The sequence below is a fragment of the Natator depressus genome, chromosome 1 (assembly GCF_965152275.1).
Source record: "Natator depressus isolate rNatDep1 chromosome 1, rNatDep2.hap1, whole genome shotgun sequence".
In the NCBI taxonomy this organism is placed as follows: domain Eukaryota; kingdom Metazoa; phylum Chordata; order Testudines; family Cheloniidae; genus Natator; species Natator depressus.
Window position 1 is genome coordinate 209,866,986 of NC_134234.1, and position 16,892 is coordinate 209,883,877.

Consider the following 16,892-nt stretch of genomic DNA (forward strand, 5'->3'; position numbering starts at 1 on the left):
TTGCGACGCCGGCTACAACAGTGCCATGCGAACGCCTGTTCTCACTTTCAGGTGACGTTGTAAACAGGAAGCGGGCAGCAGCCTCTCCTGCAAACTGTAACATAGTACATAGTATCTAAGCACCTCACAGTCTTTCATGGATTTGTCCTCGCAACACACCTGTGAGGCAGGGAAATGCTATTATTCCCATTTTACAGAGACAGTAACTGATTTACCTGAGAGGTTTCAGAGTAACAGCCGTGTTAGTCTGTATTCGCAAAAAGAAAAGGAGTACTTGTGGCACCTTACAGACTAACCAATTTATTTGAGCATAAGCTTTCGTGAGCTACAGCTCACTTCATCGGATGCAAATAAATTGGTTAGTCTCTAAGGTGCCACAAGTCCTCCTTTTGATTTATCTGAGCTCACATAGGAAGTTTATGGTGGCACTGTAGCTCCCAAGTAAATATCCAGTCACACAAAGGTGAAAATGAATGATTGAACCCAAGTGTCCCAAATTCCAATTTAGTATCCTAATCCCCTGGACGATTCTTCCTCCCATCCTTTGTAAAACCCAATTCCTTAGCACCACGAGTCCAGATATGCAGGTCTCAGCAGGAGACAAATTATAACATTTCAAAATCTATAAAAGTTCCCTGCAATACCCTTTCCCATCCATAACATTATGACTAAAAGGGACAGTATTGTGCAACCTACCAGGGCTCAAAACAAATGCCTTTATGTACTGGAAAAGGAGCTTTCACTTCATGGCTTTCTAGTAGCATAGAGCTTGGCTTTCTAACCCTTATGGTTCACAAGCCAGTTTTCAGTCCATAGGTTCACTACTGCTGCTCATCACCATAGTATCAGCACACCTTCCATGCAAAATCGATAGCAATAGCTGAGTTTGTGGAGTCTCTGGCTTTTGGCATTTTTCTTTCTATCTGTCTTTTCTTTTGATTTTTGAAGGGGGTATTTGCTTAGCTGGGGGTGTCAGTGTTGGGAGTGCCATTCTTGCTATGGTCATTTGAAGCTACTCAGGGGTCTGGAAGGCTAGAAGGAGCCCCAGCGGGAGAGTGATCAGTGGGCAGAGTGCATCAGAGGTGGTAAAAAAAACAAGAAAAATTGAATTTATTGCATTATTCTGTAATTTATCATAGTAGTCCTATAAGGCTTAATTAATTCATGTTTATGAAGTTCTGTGAACTCTCAGGGAATTCAATCAAGTTACACCAATGCTGATTTGTCCCAGTGGGCATTGTATAATTCTGTAAAACTTGCCCAGAGGACTTGAAAGGATAGGTCTGTTCATCTGTCCAGAATTTTATACTGAACCCATCGCTGTGATATTTGGATGCTATTGGCCAGTAGCCAAAGTCTCTTCAGGGGGCTGTGGAATTAGCAGATCAATATAGCACAAATGGCTACTGGTAAATTGAACCATTCATTTTAACATAGGATCCTCACAATTTCTCCTTTTGTTTCCTTTTCTTTTTTCAATGTAAAGACAAGGAAATTAAATCAAAATTCACAACGTTATGGTTGAGGTTCTGCATCCACCAAATACAGGAAATTCCAAGTTACAGCATTTGTCAGTCATTTCTGTTACACGTTTATTGTAACTCCACTCCACCTGGGTAGCCAGGGATGATGGGGTGCAAGTCCTATACAATACATTGCCCTGCAGTCCACCAAACTGCATAACATTAATTGCTTATATTACAGAAGCATCTGCAAGTTTCCAGTCAGGTTCAGGCCCCTTTGTGCTGCCAATGCCTGACTAAAGCTATGGCTGCGCTACCGAGTTTACAGCAGCGAAGCTGCACGGATGCAGCTGTGTCACTATAGTGCAGCTAGTGTAGACTCTCTAAGCCAGTGGAAGAGAGCTCTCACATCGACTTAATTAATCAACCCTGCTGACATAGTGCTGTCCACATCGGTGGGTAGGTTGGTGTAACTTATGTCGCTCAAGGGGTGGCTCATTCAAATTCCCTATACAAGGGCATAATGCAGGAGTAGTTCCAGTGAAGTCAATGGTGTAACACCAGCATAAGTGAGTGGAGAATCAGGCCCTGAGTCTCTAACCAAGTCTGTTGGGATGTATCCATGTAGGGATGGGAGGAGCCATGCCGTTCAGACCCAGAAAGAGACCCACATCTAAATTTCCACTTACTTATTGGGGGATGGAGTTGTGTTTTCTTTTCTGATTCAAACCATTATAGTGACAGGCCTGCCTGAGTTATGCAGTCAGGGTCTTGATTCTCCTCTCACTCTTGATTTATTCTGGCGTAACCCCACAGGCTTCAACAAAGTTACTCCTGATTTACACCGGGCTGTGAGAGTGGTGAAACACGTTTCTGGATTCATATCCAAACTTCAGGGAAGGAAATTCAGCATGTTATTCCCATTCAGGCCCATCTTTAGTGCCCTGAAAAGAAGCTGCAAGCTGTGATGCTCAATCCACAAACGTTCTCACCCAGTCCAGAGGCATTGCCTATATAAATGGGGAAATTGAGCAACCTCCACATTTGACAACCAGGGAGGAGATATCTACCCTAAATACCAGGGTGGGTGCAGATTCGCTTGATAAGAATCCACACATTACAGAGACAATAAAGGAAGGATGTCATATCAGGCTCAGCCTCTGTCTACACTTGTGATGCTGTGCTGATCAGGTGTGAGTAATATGGGGTAATGAAGCACATCGAAAAATGGGAACTTTAAAGAAAATGTGTCTGATCAGACAATGCATTTGGTGCACACTATGCTGGCACTGTGAAAGGGGCAAGGGAGTTGGAGTGTAAGGCTTTAGAGTGGTGTGTGGAAAACTGTATTGAAATTGTAAGCTGTCACTTTAAATGCTCAGAGGTTTCTCCAGGTCTTGCTCACAGTCAGGGGGCTCTGTAGGGAAGCGTGCAATCTGGGCCTACCAGCAGTCAGCTTGGCAGAGAGTCAGCCAGCCTAGAGTAAGGTGGATAAAGCTGTGCCTCACTGCTTTAGGGAGCAGCCTGCTTTGTCTTTCTCTGTAAGCAAGAAAGTAGTATTACACTGCAGCCTTCCGGCAAGTTTTCATTAATTTTCTCTGTACACCGTGAATATAACATTTTGTTCTTCTTTGAGTAGTGTCCCTATGGGTACTCCACTGTAGATGTGTGTGCATCCCTGCGCTGCTAATTGGAGAATTTCAATAGCAGTGTCTGTTGGGCTCACACATGCACTGTCTCTCCTCATTCTGTGCCATAAGGTTAGTCAGCGCACACAGGCTAATCCTCGCTGGGCTTCAAGAAGTGCTATACCTGCAATGAGGTGATCCTGGTAGCAGATAAGCACTCCCAGTGCATTCGTTGCCTCAGTGATGGCCACATTCAACAAAAGTGTACCCTCTGCCAGCAGCTGCGGCCAAAGACAGGTTTCTGCCAAAAGATCATCTTCATGGAGGCAGCACTCTGACCTCAATCTTCCTGCAGACATGAATCTTCCACACAACCTTTGACATCTAATGAAAGTGGTTCAAAGAAGCAGGTTGAGGACTCCTCTCATAAATCCTCTGAAGAGAGAGTGGGAAGTCCTCTAAGTGAGCTCAGAGATAGCCGCAAGTGATCACCATCTTGCTTGGTATCCTTGGCACGGTCAACATCAAGACCACCCCAATCCAGTTCCCATGCCGCACGATGACTGTGGGCTATCAGTACCATCAACAGGCCCATGGACACTATGGGCACAGACCCCCAAGTCCTCGGTACCAAGGAACAAGAGTAAACACTCTAAGAAGATGCTCCTGGGATGTGTGTCAACCTCGGTATCACCAGCGACAATTCACCCAGCACTGGAGATACTGGTGCAGACAAGGTCTTTGTCCCCTCCCTAACCCACCCCATCCCCTGGCACCGACACCAGGATGTTTGGTACCAGTGGAATTCAGCCGAACCAAAGACCTCAGCCTATGGGATGCACCTGAGTCCCTGCCTCTTAGTGCCGACATCATGACACCAAGATTTTACCGGGCAAAGAGGATATTCCCACAGCCAAGCCATGCCCCTCCACTGACTAGTGAGGGCTGAGGTAGTGAGCCAGAGGAGGTGGTCTCACAGTACTCCTCCCAGGCTCCATATCAGACCCACTACCAACAAGGCCCAAGAATGTACCCACAGATGGCTCCACCACAACCATCTTGGTATGGCCACCCATGGGCACCTCCATCAGGCTGTATGCCACCACAATGGCTGTACTGGGACCCTTGGGCTGTGCATTGACAGCCTGCTGCTTGAGCTTCAGGCCTTGCCCAAGATCCCTCCAGGCACACCTCCTCAGCTGCAGCATCCAGGGCCTCAGAGGTGCCTCAGAAGATGGAGGAACAGGAAGGTGGCACCACAGAAGACACAACACCAAAGACCATATCTTCCTCTTCTCCAGACAAAACCATCATCTCTCACCCAACCATCTCTGGCAGACGACTTCCACCTTTTCCAGGAGCTGTCAAAGACAGTGGTGAACACCCTCCACATACCACTAGAGGAGGTCAAGGACAACCACCATCAGCTCCTTGATATTTGCCACTCTTCATCCTCCTCAAAGATTGCCCTCCCAATTAATGAAGCCATTTTAGACCCCACAAAAACAGTGTGGCAAACCCCAGCAACGATGGCACCAACTTGCAAATGTGCAGACAAAAAATATTATGTCCCCATCAAGGAATCGGAATTCCTCTTTTCCCACCCACCACCCAATTCCATCGTGGCAGACACTGTCAATTCCCATGGCCAGCAACACCAGTCCAGAGCTACCCCCTATGACAAAGATTGGAAGTGCCTTGATCTTTTCAGCAGAAAGGCATATTCCTCAGCCACCTTACAGTTCCATATTACCAACTATCAGGCACTCATGGCCAAATACAATTATACAAACTGCAGTAAATTTAACAACTTTATTGATAAACTGCCAGAGATATATCAGTAAACCTTCACGGCCATCATAAAGGAAGGGCAACTAGTGGCAAAAACATTGCTACAATCAGCCCTTGATGCCACCAACATAGCAGCTAAATTCATCTCAATGGCAGTGGTGATGCGACGGGCGTCATGGCTCCACTTGTCAGGATTCCTGAAAGAGGTGCAGTCCACGTTGGAAGATCTTCCCTTTGAGAGCACGAAGCCCTTAGCTGAAAAGACCAATGCCTCCCTTCATACCTGAAGGATTCCAGGGCCACCCTCAGGTTTCTGGGAATCTATACACCAGGGCAAAAGAGACTATTTAGTCCGCAATCCCAGCATAGACCATATGTAGCTCAATACCAACCGCAGCCACATTACGAGCTGCAAAGAAAGAAGGGGAAATTCCCAAAACATAAGTCGTCTGGCCCACACCCTTTATCCCAACCACGTGCATCTAAGCATCACTTTTGACTGGCAGGTCGAGGCACTGCAAAACCACTCCCCCTGACTGACACAACTGACTATTGTTGTACACCAATTTGGCCAGAGACTGGCAGAATTCTGTAGTGCCTGGGAATGCATAGTGTCAAACCAATGGGTCTTGGAGATCATCCGATCAGGGTATTCCATCCATTTCACCTTCCTACCGACTCCACAACACTCCTTCTCATCCCTCTTCAGGGGCCCTTCTCATGAGAGTTTACTACAACAGGAGACAGATTGCCTCCTCCAGTTAGGAGCCATAGAACCACTGCCTCACCATCTACAAGGCAAGCAGTTCTACTCTCATTACTTCCTAATACCCAAAAGGAAGGGAGTTGGAGCTCCTTACTGTACCTCAGAGCTCTCAACAAGTTTGTCAAGGCTCAGAAGTTCAAGATGGTCATGTTATTGATGATCATTCCAGCATTGGAACAAGGAGACTGGTTTTGGGCCCTCAACCTCCGGGATGCCTATTTTCACATCTCAATCCCATCAGCTCACAGACAATTTCTTCAGTTCGCTCTGGGACATGACCATTGACAATACAGCGTCCTCCCCTTCAGGATCTCATCAGCCACTGTGTGCAAAGGGATCCCCATCTCGCATCACTGTTGTTAATCCTCACCACCGACACATCACTCACAGGGTTGGGTGCACATCTAAACGGTCTCACGACTCAAGGCAAATGGTCGTTCATGGATATATCCCTTCACATCAAACTTGAGCTATGAGTGGTCAGGAACACCTGCACCTATTTCCTCCTGCTGATCACAGGATCACACACAAAGTTCCTAACAGATAACATAGCTGTATGTACTACGTCAGTCAGCAAGGGGGAACCAAGCCTCCCTACCTGTGCACAGAAGCAAAGAGGCTTTGGAATTGGTGCATCTAACACAACATTACACTGTCTGCAGCTTACTTCCCGCGCACATAGAACTTGATAGTGGACAATCTCAGTCACAGATTCCCACATGATCACGAGCGGGAGATACACCGGTCTGTGCTCCATGACCTATTCACATGATAGGGAACAACATCCACAGACCTATTCGCCACTTACCAGAACAAGAAATGTCTGTGCTACTGCTCCAGGGCAGGATGGGACAGCAGTCTCTGGACGATACCCTTCTCCCATGGGACAGGGACCTTCTTTATGCCTTTCCTCCATTTCCTCTACTCCTACTAAAAATAAAAAGGGATGGCGCTCATTTCATTTTGATCACTCCTACTTGGCCGAGACAGACCTGGTTCCCTTACCTGGCACAATTCGCGACGTGCACACTGTTCTCCTTCCCGAACATTCTGCACCTCCTCTCAGAGGACAAAGGGCATACTCTGCATCCCAACTTGGGGATTCTCCACCTCAAAGCATGTCTCCTGCTTGGTTCCAACACTTAGAGAGCTCCTGCTCCAGGGAAGTACAAGAGGTTCTATTGCAGCCTAGGAAATCCTCCACATGATCCTGCAGAAATGGTCCATGTTTCAGATTTGGTGCAACAAATCTGAACAAATCCCAACAAATCTCACCAACATCCATGTCTCTTCCACACATCTTAGACTATGGTCTGACTCTTAAAAAGTCATGCCTATCCCTAAGCTCTCTTAGGGTCCATCTAACAGTTATAACAGCCTTTCACCGACCTGTAAAGGGGTATTCAGTGCTGTCACACCCAACCACAAAACAGTTCCTCAAGGGCATAATAAACCTCTTCCTTCAGCCTCAACTTCCTACCCCTATGTGGGACCTAAACCTGGCATTGAAAGGGCTGACTAGGCCATCTTTTGAACCCATAGCCACCTGTTTGCTGACGTAACTATTGATGAAAACAGCTTTCTTGATCGTGATTACCTCAGCCAGAAGAATAGGAGAGAGAGCATCCCCGAGGGCACATCCCCCTACACAGTATTCTTTCCGGACAAGGCTACGCTCAGGCCACATCAAAAATTCATCCCTAAGGTAACCTCTCCATTTCACGTGAATCAATTGATTCACCTTCCAATCTTCTATCCCAAGCCTCACCAAGACAACAGGGATGCTATACTTCACACCCTAGATGTCAGAAGAGCCCTGGCCTTCTACCTTGACAGGATAGGACCTTCAGGAAGTCCCGTAGACTTTTCCTCTCCATTTCAGAAATATCCAAGGACTAAGCAATATCAGCCCAAAGGTTCTCTAAGTGGGTCTCGAATTGCTTCAGACAGTGCTACAAATTTGCAACATGACCCCTCCAGACTCAATTCATACACACGCCACATGGTCAATCTCCTCATCCACCACCTTCTTCAAGAATATCCCTATCTCAGAGATCTGTAGAGCGGTGACATAGATGTCAGTCCACACATTCACAGAACACTATGCGATCACTGGGGACTCTGCCTCTGATGCCATCTTCAGCTCCACACTGCTGTCATCTGTAACTGACCCGACTCTGAAGTCCCAGCCCCCCATATAAGTACTGCTTGGGAGTCACCTACAAATTAAGCACCCATATGGAGAGTACTGTGGCAGAGCTCCAACCTTGTCCCCGTGGGTCCCACACTTCCAGGTGGCTTATGCTAGCTTCAGAGACTCAGTGCAACCCTCCACATAGCCCTTCTCTCTCTAGGGCCTGGGATACAGTCTACTGAGCCCTTTTCATCATAAGCCAGCAAGGAGGTTGGTGAGAGAACTCCCACAGTCTCTGTTGCTCCTACTGCCTCTTACCAAAACAGTTTAGCATCCTGTCCTGACAAGGGCCTGTTTTCCCCTCCCAGGAGGTGTTTCTGTAGTGGTGGGTTGGGGGGAACCCGGGCCCACCCTCTACTCTGGGTTCTGGCCCAGGGACCCTAGTGGTAGCAGCTGTTGGCAGCCAACCTTTCACTACCAGAGTTGTTACATTTCCCCGGGCCATTTTCCCACAGTTCTCCTGCTTCTCCCTTCTTCACCCTTACCTTAGGGTTCCCTTACCAATGACTTGAGGGTGTCTTCATTAACCAGCCCTTCAGCCATACTTCCTCTCCTCTGGCTCCCTGGCTCTCCTCTGCCTGACTGGAGTGAGCCCTTTTATAGTATCAGAGGGGCCTTAATTAGAGTCAGGTGATCACATTAGCTTAATGGCCTCACCTGACTCTTTGCAGGTTAATTGGAGTCAGGTGTTCTCATTAGCCTGGAGCAGCCCCTGCTCTGGTCAGTCAGGGAACAGAAAACTATTAATCCAGTGGCCAGTAGATCTGCCTTCTGCTACTCTGCTGTATGAGGAGGTTGGCCGATGGAATCTGCTGCGACTGTGGGGCCTATTTCCACTCCTCTGTCCGTTCACGCCTCCGGGCAGAGTTCCTCTGGGCGGCGTCCACTGACTCCCTTGATGCCTTTGAGGAGCAGTGGGCGCTGTCCGGGGTTCTCTGCTTGGTGTCCCCGTCCGGTTCCCTTCGTTTGACCCTTTGACCGCACTCCCGTCCCTGTTGTTCATTAGTTGTCCCCCGTAATTAATTGGTTTCCCAGGTCCTGTGGATCTCCCCCTTAGGCTGGGGGGGGATCCTTTAGCAGTGGGCGAGCTTCGCCCGCCCACTTCCTGGATCCCAATAAGGCTACTCTGCTGTAACTGCGGGGCCTATTTCCGATCCTCTGTCCGTTCACGCCTCCGGGCAGAGTTCCTCTGGGCGGCGTCCACTGACTCCCTTGACGCCTTTGAGGAGCAGTGGGCGCTGTCCGGGGTTCTCTGCTCGGTGTCCCCGTCCGGTTCCCTTCGTTTGACCCTTTGACCGCACTCCTGTCCCTGTTGTTCATTATTTGTCCCCCATAATTATTTGGTTTCCCAGGTCCTGTGGACCCAATCTCCTGCGACTGTGGGGCCTATTTCCGCTCCTCTGTCCGTTCACGCCTCCGGGCAGAGTTCCTCTGGGCGGCGTCCACTGACTCCCTTGACGCCTTTGAGGAGCAGTGGGCGCTGTCCGGGGTTCTCTGCTCGGTGTCCCCGTGCGGTTCCCTTCGTTTGACCCTTTGACCGCACTCCCGTCCCTGTTGTTCATTAGTTGTCCCCCGTAATTACTTGTTTTTCCAGGTCCTGTGGACCCCCCCCCCTTAGGCTGCGGGGGGATCCTTTAGCAGTGGGCGGGCTTCGCCCTCCGGCTTCCTGGATCCCAATAAAGGGGGGGCTACTCTGCTGTACCCAACTGGCCTGGATCTATCACACTACTCAAAGAAGAAGTTACTCACCTTGTGCAGTAGTGATGACTCTTAGATGTGTGTCCCTATCGGTGCTCCACAACTCACCCTCCTCCCCTCTACTTCAGAGTTCTTGTCAATGACTCTGTGGTGGAGGAGGAATTGAGGGGGCATTGCCTGCATGCGCTGACTAGCCTTGTGGTGCAGCACGAGGAGAGACCGCACTTGTGCGGGCTCAGCAGACACTGCTACTAAAGTTCTGCAGTCAGCAGTGCAGGGATGCAAGCACACCTACAGTGGAGCATCCATGGGACACATGTCTTGAAGAACCATCGTTACTGCACAATGTGAGAAACTTCTTCTTCTCTCATCTCTCCTTCAGCAGTACAAGGGGAGTGACTCTGTTGCCCAGCTAGTGATTGCTACCATGGGATCTAAGAATGTAAGCTCCTTAGGGCAGGGATCATATTTTTGTGTTAGTAAAGCACCTGCCGATTGGGGTCTGGCTCCTGATTGGGACATCTGGATGCTACCACAATATAAATATTTAATAATAATAGCAACGGGCACAATCAAGACCGATAGAAAGAGGACACGTCCCCTTATAAACCACCTTGAGGAAAAATACTGAAGCATTCTTACCAGTGCATAACTTTTTTCTGAGAGCAGAGGCTCATTTGAGTCAGTGACTTCTTGGTTGCTTGGCGGCAGATAGCTGGAGATGGATGAGAATTCTTTTAGACATCACAAAGACCCTGAGAGAATTAAAACCCCTTCCCCCATTATTATCTGATGTGGTTATACTCCTTCCAGATTAATGTAATGGGGGAATTTAGTGGCAATTTTAAATTTGCAATAGTATCATTGGTGATCTGTCTTGACTAGAGCTGAAGCCTACATATTTGGTTCATTCAAAGATTGGGAAAAACTTGTCCCACACAGAAATGCCAACCTTACAGTCTATTTGAATGTCATTTGCATTTAAGAGTTCTGTCGGACCAGTCTTTGGTATCACCTGGAAAGGAAATTAATGACATAAACAAAGCCATCAGAAAAAGATGGGAGAGTCATTAAAAGGTAATGATTGCTAGGGACTCAGAGATGTGCAATAAAAACATAGGCAATTATCTTGGTTTAGGATTTAAGTGCTGTGAAGTAGAGCTGTTATTCAAGGCACCTGTTCCCAAAGCTGGTAAAAGGGATGGGGAATTAATTATCCATATGTTTCTGGACACTAATCAGAAAGGTATTTGAGGAGAGATGGTTTCCTAGGCAATGGCTTTCAAAGAGGGGTAGACCAGATAGAAGAATACTTTGCACCTGATTCTCTTCTCATTTACACCAAATTAAATTGGGAATTCTCTCTTATGTCCCCTCCTTATGTTTGGGAATCTCCAGTCATAACCAGAAGAAGGATAATCTGAATCCATAGGCCAGGAATTTCAAAAATTGGTGCTGAGGGTAAGGCCCTTAAATCCATATTTAGGCACCTGAATAACTGGCCTGATTTTCCAAATTGCTGAGCACTAGGGTAGCCATTCATGCATTCCCAGAATACCGGACATTCCGGTACTTCTAGGAATGGCATGGGCCTGCCCCTGCCTGCATCACTTCACCCCCACCAGTGTAACCTCTTACACATGGTGTGTGCAAGGTCACACTGCGGGGGATGGGAGGATGCCATTTTGAAGTGTGTGCCACCACTACCAGGTTTGCCATGGCGCTGGACCCAGAGTCAGAAGGACCCCTGGCCAGCCCGATCCCCCTGTCGGCTGAGCCGGCCAGGAAAGCTGCCTCCGCCCCTGCTCCACTCCTGCCCCACCTCTTCCCACCCCTGCTCTGCCCTAGCCCCCCCCCACACACACACACACTCCACCCCTTCCCCTGAGCTACATCCCAGGGGACTGCAGCAGGGGTTGGGTGCACCGTGCACTCACCGGGCAATGGGAAGTGGAGCGACCCAGCCCCACCGGCTCCGCTCTGCCAGCTCCCAGCTGCTCCGCCAGCTCGTGCTGGGGGATGGTTTTCCCCCTGCCCCTCAAGCCTGGGGAGGAGATGGAGCGGTGGGAAAGGGGCATGGGATAGGGAAGAGAAGGGGATGGGTGAAGCGGGGGTAGGGGGGAAGCTGGAGCCCAGCACGCAGCATCCCCTTGGCAGAAGCTGGGACTCCCCTGTTAAGGAGGCCCATCGAACCCTCACCCTGACAAGCCCCACCTCCCCTGCATCTGTACCACCCCAATGAGCCCCCCAGAACCCTCCCCACTGAGCCCCAACCACCTGCACCTGGACCCCACCCAAATGAACCCCACCTGCTACAAAGGACCGTGACTCTGGGAAATGTGTGTGAAATAGTGGACGGCTTTGCAGAAATGGGTTTCCCTAACTGTGGAGGGGCAATAGATGGCACACATATTCCAATTTTGGCACCAAACCACCTTGAGATGGAGTACACCAATAGGAAGGGGTACTTCTTTGTGGTGTTGCAGACACTTGTGGATCACCATGGGCATTTCACTGACATCAGCATGGGGTGGTCTGGGAAGGTGCATGAGGCACGCATCTTCAGGAACACCGGCCTGTATAGAAAGCTGCAAATGGGGATTTCCTTTCCAGACCAGAAGATTACATTGGGGGATGTTGAAATGCCCATAGTGATCCTGGGAGACCTGGAGTACCCCTTACAGCCATGGCTCATAAAACCTTACATGGGAAACCTGGATAGCAGTAAGAAGTAGTTCAACGACAGGCTGAGCAGGTGCCGGATGACCATGGACTATGCCTTTGGCATATTAAAGGCACACTGGTGATGCCTCAATGAGGGTAATATACCCATGGTCATAGCCGAGTGTTATACGTTGCATAATATTTGTGAAGCTAATATAGGGGAACTATGCAAAAATGAGGAGGTTAGTTACACAGAAATTAAAAGGTACAGTGACTAGAGTGAAATTCCTGCAAGCTGCATGGATGCTTTTCAAAGACACCATAATAGAGGCTCAACTTAAATGTATACCCCAAATTAAAAAACACAGTAAAAGAACTAAAGAAGAGCCACCATGGCTTAACAACCATGTAAAAGAAGCAGTGAGTGATAAAAAGGCATCTTTTAAAAAGTGGAAGTCAAATCCTAGTGAAGTAAATTGAAAGCAGCATAAACACTGCCAAATTAAATGTAAAAATGTAACAAGAAAAGCCAAAAAAGGAGTTTGAAGAACAGCTAGCCAAAAGCTCAAAAGGTAATAACAAAATCTTTTTTAAGTACATCAGAAGCAGGAAGCCTGCTAAACAACCAGTGGGGTCCCTGGACAATCGAGATAGAAAAGGAGCACTTAAAGACAATAAAGTCATCTCAGAGAAACTAAATGAATTCTTTGCTTCAGTCTTCACGGCTGAGGATGTTAGGGAGATTCCCAAACCTGAGCCATCTTTTGTAGGTGAGAAATCTGAGGAATTGTCACATATTGAAGTGTCACTAGAGGAGGTTTTGGAATTAATTGAGAAACTTAACAGTAACAAGTCACCGGGACCAGATGGCATTCACCCAAGTGTTTTGAAAGAACTCAAATGTGAAATTGTGTAACTATTAACTATGGTTTGTAACCTGTCCTTTAAATCAGTTACTGTACCCAATGACTGGAAGGTAGCTAATGTAACGCCAATATTTAAGAAGGGCTCTAGAGGTGATGCTGGCAATTACAGACCGGTAAGTCTAATGTCAGTACTGGGCAAAATAGTTGAAACAATAGTAAAGAATAAAATTGTCAGACACATAGAAGAACATAAATTGTTGCGCAAAAGTCAACATGGTTTCTGTAAAGGGAGATCATGTCTTACTAATCTATTAAAGTTCTTTGAGGGGGTCAACAAACATGTGGACAGGCGGGATCCAGTGGGATCCAGAGGGGTGCAGGGATAACTCAGTGGTTTGAGCATTGGCCTACTAAACCCAGAGTCGTGAATTCAATCTTGAGGATGCCATTTAGGGATCTGGGGCAAAAATTGGGGATTGGTCCTGCTTTGAGCAGGGGGTTGGACTAGATGACCTCCTGAGGTCCCTTCCAACCCTGATATTCTATGATTCCATGACATAGTGCACTTAGATTTCCAAAAAGCCTTTGACAAGTTCCCTCACCAAAGGCTCTTATGTAAATTAAGTTGTCATGGGATAAGAGGGAAGATCCTTTCATGGATTGAGAACTGGTTAAAAGACCGGGAACAAAGGGTAGGAATAAATGGTAAATTTGAAGACTGGAGAGGGGTAACCAGTGGTAAGCTGGAGCCGGTTGAGAACCGGTTGTTAAAACGGTGGGCAAACTCCTGTCCTGCCCGTCCCGCCTGAGCTCTCGGCTCCCCTGACTCCTGTCCTGCCCGTCCTGCCTGAGCTCTCGGCTCCCCCTGTGAATTTGTACTCACCCGGCGGCACTGCACGCCTTCAGCGGCATTTCGGCGGTGGGCCATTCACTCGTTCTGGGTCTTCGGCGGCACTTTGGCAGCAGGTGAAGGTGAACTTGAATGCCACTGAAGACGCAGAGCGAGTGAAGAACCTGCCACCGAAGTGCCGCCAAAGACCCAAAGCGACTGAAGGAACTGGATCTTCAGCTTCTGGCAGCTCATCACTGGGGGTAACTAGTGGTGTTCACCAAGGGTCAGTCCTAGGACCAATCCTATTCAACTTATTCATAAATGATCTAGAGAAAGGGGTAAACAGTGAGGTGGCAAAGTTTGCAGATGATATTAAACTGCTCAAGATAGTTAAGACCAAAGCAGACTGTAAAGAACTTCAAAAAGATCCTACAAAACTCAGTGATTGGGCAACAAAATGGCAATTGAAATTTAATGTGGATAAATGTAAAGTAATGCACATTGGAAAAAATAACCCCAACTATACGTACAATATGATGGGGGCTAATTTAGCTATAATTAATCAGGAGAAAGATCTCAGAGTCATCGTGGATAGTTCTCTGAAGACGTCCATGCAGTGTGCAGTGGTAGTCAAAAAAGGAAATGGGATGTTTGGAATCATTAAAAAAGGGATAGAGAATAAGATGGAGAATATCTCATTGCCCTTATATAAATCCATGGTACGCCCACATCTTGAATACTGCGTACAGATGTGGTCCCCTCATCTCAAAAAAGATATACTGGCATTAGAAAAGGTTCAGAAAAGGGCAACTAAAATTATTAGGGGTTTGGAACGGGTCCCATATGAAGAGAGATTAAAGAGGCTAGGACTTTTCAGCTTGGAAAAGAGGAGACTAAGGGGGGATATGATAGAGGCATATAAAATCATGAGTGGTGTGGAGAAAGTGAATAAGGAAAAGTTATTGACTTGTTCCCATAATATAAGAACTAGGGGCCACCAAATGAAATTAATGGGTAGCAGGTTTAAAACAAATAAAAGGAAGTTCTTCTTCACTCAGCGCACAGTCAACCTGTGGAACTCCTTGCCTGAGGAGGTTGTGAAGGCTAGGACTATAAGAGGGTTTAAAAGAGAACTGGATAAATTCATGGAGGTAAGTCCATTAATGGCTATTAGCCAGGATGGGTAAGGAATGGTGTCCCTAGCCTTTGTTTGGATGGCAGGAGAGAGATCACTTGATCATTACCTGTTAGGTTCACTCCCTCTGGGGCACCTGGCATTGGCCACTGTCGGTAGACAGGATACTGGGCTGGATGGACCTTTGCTCTGACCCGGTATGGCCATTCTTATGTTCTTATGTAAGCTAAAGGTGAAAGGTTTGCTCATGGGTGGAGTGCTGAGGCAGACCACCTGGCTGCTGATTTTGAGCAGCCAGATACCAGGGCTATCAGAGGGGCCCAAAGGGGGGCAATTCAAATCAGGGAGGTTTTGAGGCAACATTTTGAAAATGAGAACCAGTAATGTATATATCTGTGATTGGTACTGCAACATTATGTTACATCTAGTTTTCATAGGAAGCAATTGTGAAATCTGGGGCCTTAAATTCCAGTAAGCAAATGATTAAACTGCCTTTGTACGTCTTGGTAGGGCCTGCTATCTCAATTTGTCGGACACAAATAAAGGTTAGTTATTGTTCAAAAACTTTGCTTCTATTGCACAAAAAAACAACACACATGCACGCACACACACAGGGTGGGAAAGGAGGTACCAAGGAAGAGAAGACTTTCAGAGCTGTGTGTAGGTCCAGCTATCATTTTGAAAGTTGTCCGAGGGGGTGGCATGAATGGGAAACCAAGAACACCCAGAAAGCGGAAAGGACTGTGTGGGCAGAGTTTGGGGTCGGGGAATAGAAAAGAGTTCTGAATGTGTTGCAGGGATGGCGGGCATGCATCTGCTCAGTCTGCAGCATTATTAAGGAATTCAGCATCTGCATTTGCTCTTCCATGACTTTAATCATCCACACAGTAGCGTCCTTAATGAACTTTTGATTTTCTTTTCTGTCCTGCCTGTTGGCTTCCCTCCACTCCCTGCCAGGGATTTCCCTACACCCTCCTCGACCCCGGAATTTCCTCAGCACCCCCACTAATTGTCAACTAGTTACACGCAGTGTTGCCAAGTTAGTCATTGGTTGGAAATTTGAATTGAAATGGAAACATTAATACACACTTTAGCATATGCAGTCTATGATAAAATACTTGTACCTGAAAAAACATAATAGGTTTGAAATGTATGAACAAAGACTAGCTTCCTCACACAGCTGTTGTTTTTATGACAATGTCAGTGCATTCCTTTCAGTGGTGTTGGCCAACCTAATAATTTCAAATTAGGATTTGTAAGCAAGGTTTAATGAGCTCTCCCTGACAGCTAGTGATGAGCTGGGGGGCTACAGGGAAAGGCTTCAGTACCAGATTTTATTTACATGAACACACCTAATCTGCCTAAGTATCCAGCAGACAGAGCTGTGTTGCCCAAGTGGTCAATTTTGGCTGGTTTTGGGTTACAAATCACCTGAATGCAGTGTTAATGGAATGTTGTCACCCTTATTGTATGAGTGAACGGAAGCAGAACTGTGCTTAGCCTGTCCTGGTTGAGGGTGCTTCACCCTAAACTGAAATGCACTTGCTAAGCAGGGGGTTGGGATGCCAGTGGAGAGAGAGAGTGGGACAGGTGTTTTGCTTGATGGTCTGCCTAAGAGTAACAAGTACTATTTGACCTGCTCCTCTCCACTCTTTTGAGATAGAGCTGATTAGGCTTGATAGAGAGTCTTTTGTTTTGTTAAGTGACCACTACAGCTGAAATCACAGATAATCAGGTCTAAGTGCTTAGACCTGCTGTGGGACAGTGGTTCTGTGGAAGAGACAGCCCAGCCTGTACTAGCAGTTAGTATCCCCCACTGAGAGCTGGGTGGAACCTCAAGAGATCAACTCGCAGA